The sequence below is a fragment of the Triticum dicoccoides genome, unplaced genomic scaffold (assembly GCF_002162155.2).
Source record: "Triticum dicoccoides isolate Atlit2015 ecotype Zavitan unplaced genomic scaffold, WEW_v2.0 scaffold45184, whole genome shotgun sequence".
In the NCBI taxonomy this organism is placed as follows: domain Eukaryota; kingdom Viridiplantae; phylum Streptophyta; class Magnoliopsida; order Poales; family Poaceae; genus Triticum; species Triticum dicoccoides.
Genome location: NW_021273486.1, coordinates 1 through 3,821, shown reverse-complemented (window position 1 = coordinate 3,821; position 3,821 = coordinate 1). Strand labels below are relative to the sequence as shown.

The 3,821-nt window shown below is 35.9% G+C and overlaps 1 long non-coding RNA gene across 2 annotated transcripts; it reads left to right on the top strand.

Moving 5' to 3' along the window:
* Positions 1-1,806: 1,806 nt before the first annotated feature.
* On the top strand, positions 1,807-3,496 carry LOC119346626. Of its 2 annotated transcripts, none has more exons than XR_005167840.1 (5): positions 1,807-1,982; positions 2,120-2,259; positions 2,418-2,577; positions 2,921-3,031; positions 3,368-3,496. It is a non-coding gene; the product is annotated as an uncharacterized LOC119346626 (long non-coding RNA). The 2 variants fall into 2 exon arrangements; XR_005167839.1 differs by having other exon boundaries at positions 1,901-1,982; positions 2,113-2,259.
* The last annotated feature ends 325 nt before the right edge of the window (positions 3,497-3,821 follow it).

Here is a 3,821-nt window from a genome sequence, read left to right as displayed (position 1 = left end):
ATATATATATATATATATATATATATATATATATATATATATATATATATATATATATATATATAAGTACACTCTTGCTAAGATTAATCTTTGATATATAAAATCATTGCCTGGATATAGTTTGCTTTGAATATTTTTTTGCTCTTTAGTCTATGAAGAATTGCAAGGAGGATAATAGAGCAGCAACCAGAGCTGACAATTGGCCTGTAAATGCAGCAAAGTTTTCCTAGAGGTGTGATGTTGGTGGTGATTTTCTTATATGGGGATATGGATGTGGCGGGTCTATGGGCACCATGCTGACGCGGAGAAGGAGGTGCAGGTAGCGGGGCGCTTGAGGTGAGGTGGCTGCAGGGTCGCTCGAGAAGAACATGCTCATCAGCACCACCTGGATGCCTTCGTCATCAGCAATGTGGACAAGGTGCAAAAGGGATATCTCTCTTACCTCTTATTCAGTCTGGAAAATTATGCAATGTTTGGTTTGGCAGATTTAACAGTCGCTGGTTTGGAAATTTGTTACCTATAGAAGTATAGAAATAACATGACTAATATTTATTGAATTTATAGAGTTATTGTTTTTTTCTACAAAGTCAGTTGTTACATTAGGAAGAAAATCGTCTAAAATCTTGACAACATAAAGGAGCATAGAGTTAATAGATTATGAAATCCTGTAGTGCATCAGATGCACCCTTCACTAACTTTTGAACACATTTATATTATCCAGGTTCCGACCTCATTCCCTGTGATGTTTGTCTTTTTTATGTGGGCGAGGAAAACATTTTTAGAAGTGATACTCCCAAACGTTGATTTCTTGGTTGTCGAATCATGGTGCTGATTAGATTTTACTTAACCTTAATTAATCTATTTATATTGCGGCTTTGTCTTTTAGCTCATCTTTTAGTTTCTCTTCTCCACTTCACACAAGATTTTATTGTAGGCTACCAAGTACAGTTATACCACTTATACTCTTTCTATCTGATTATGCAAAGCTTGATCTATACTCATTGAACTTTGTTAGATAGTAGGCCCTCCTATTAGTGTGACTAAATATAATTGTTTCTCTGTGTTTATAGTATCTTAGTCCAGTAGGATGAATGTTCTCGAGTAATTAGAGGTATTTGGATCAAGTGAATGTCTGAATACCACTAAAATCAAAATCATAATTAAAAAATACTGACCTTTTTCTTCAGGGCGTCTGTTCCTCCTCCCATGGTCAGCACCACCACCTACTCTGAATCTCCGATCAGAATAGTATGAACTATTAAATAGGGAACTTAATGCTTATCATTGTTGATGTATATATGTACAACTAACAATGTTTGTGCTGCAACCAGCTTACTTTATTCCTTGCTGAAATTTATCTTGATTTATTCACATTAGATAGTTCTGAACCTAGATGATCTCAATTAAGGTTATTGAAATTTGTTAAATTATTTTTATCCACTCTTCTGAACGAGCGTATACTATGATCTGATTTGTATATCATATTACTGAGGCAGCGCTGGGCCATGCTGTGGTGAGAACATACGAGAGATAATTGGGGTGTGTGGCTGATTGCTTCATATGCTGCTAATGATATATGTAGACTGCTGATTGCTCCTGATATACAGTGTCGATTGCAGCTGATAGTAGGATTGTACTCAACCTGATAGGTAAAGTGGGATGGCGGGATTGTATAGTGCTCATAAGCCAGTCCGGGCATTGTCCTTCCTCGAATGAATCTGAGACTACTCCTCATATGTTAATCAGTTGCTCCTCCCTAGCTTTGGTTTGGTATGAACTTCAAAGTTTTCATCCACCCAATGTTGATTCAGTCAAAGATCTCTTGGAAAAATTATTTCGACAAGATTCACTCTATAATGTTGTTATCATTGTCCTCTGGAATATATGGAAGCGCAAAAACTCCAAGGTCTTCCGGGATGTTTTTGAGGAATTGCACATTACTGCTAGCAAGATTGCTGATGATTGATACCATGGTCCAACAGGTATTCACATGAAAATAATAAATGGCACCTTACGGATTGGAGTACTCTACTGTATCACTATCTGGGAGATTTTAATTTTTTCCTTCTATTATTTACCTTAATCCCTGTGTACTCATTGGACTTTGTATAGTTCTCAGTTTTATGAAGTGGTTCAGGCTGGCGTAAGCCGCCATAGTCCCAGTAAAAAAAGGCTACAAGCTTCGCTTCGGCCTTTCGGAACTGAATATTATGTAGTTTTATTGAGATTATTGATAGTGCTTCTCTACTATCAAAGAAGGTAATAGTCTCTTATGTGTTTCTTTTTGTCCATTTGAATGCACTCCATTTTATAGTGTATTAATTAACATCAAACCTCCCATTCTTTCTAGAGTGCTGATGTATTATTATTTTCAGCTTAACACATTTAACTTCCTATAGATTTCATGGTTTATGCAGATTAACCGAGCTAAGAATTTTTGTGAAGCTAAAGCTGGTGTTAAGATGAACGCCGCTATGTATATATTTGAAACAGTTAGATACATGCTTGACAGACTATATAGGGGTGATCAAAACCATGCAAAGCATTATGGGACAAGTTTCTCTACCTTAAATAAGTGTTCGTTCTCTCGTGTTTACTATTCGTTTAAGGGTCATCAACCCGTGTATTTATTTTCATTGACCAAGTTTTACATTTTTCTTCTGTAGTGTTCATTGTGCAGTTCTAGATTGTTAAGAGAGTAGAGTTTATTGAGTTATTACATGGAGAGACCAGTAGTGTCGTAGTGGTCTTGACATAATTGCTAACATTTTCTACTAGACAAAGTTTAATTGCACTAAATACAAATTAGAACATGCATAGACATTTATCTTCTTTCTACAGAATGGTTAGTGTAAACGTACTTTGAGTTGTACATGATTCTTATCTGACCATTTTATCTCATATGTTGATGTGGTTGCAGATATGAACTTCAAATTATCCTGCAATGTATTGACTGCTCGGAGCTAACTTGACTACGCCAGTTTTCTTTTATGGCTCAAAGTAGTTAGTGTCCCCCCTTATTATGAGAGAGGTACTACTTCAAACATCTCTTCTTAATGTTTTATGTCATGGCATACAATATGAGGGAGTGTTAGTTGGCTTGACTTTCGTGGCACTCATTGATAACCTTTCAGTTTAGGAGTTTTTGTGGCCTCTTAATCCATGAGAGTATGCTCATGTTGAAGAAGTTAGTCATAATGAGGGGCACCATAAATGTTTGTTATCTGGCACAAATTCCTAATGAATATCACATGTGAACCTTTTACTGTTGTGTTAATCAAATTTCATTGTACTATTCATACAGTAAAATATGAGTGCCATGTCAGAATATGGTTCTCGATCTGAAAGATCATATTCGAAATTGCAGGTTCTATGGCAGTGGAGTAATGTTCGTAAATTATATATTGCTTTCAAGTTTGGAGCTGGAATAATATATGTGCTGCATTTAGTTATAGTCTTATAGATATACATGAACATCCATTGTATATTTCTTGCAAGACATGATAACTACTATTATTTTGATTGTTTCCGTGAACTATTTTGACCTTGATTAAGAAGTAAAAAGTTTTTAGCCTCGTAGGTTGTTTGATCTACTATATCAAGTGGCACTTGGCTTCTCATGGCTCTCCTCGCATTTGCCAAACAAAGTTAGTACACACTACCTAGAGCTCTGGAAATTAGAACTGAAAAATGGTCCTGCGGTTTATTAGCTGATATAAATCATGCACAATCCTCTACATTTAAAAATAACCGGACACAAAGCAGTATACTTTTTTCCGAGTACTACCTTGAGAGAGCCAAGGGGTTCTGCATTTTATAAA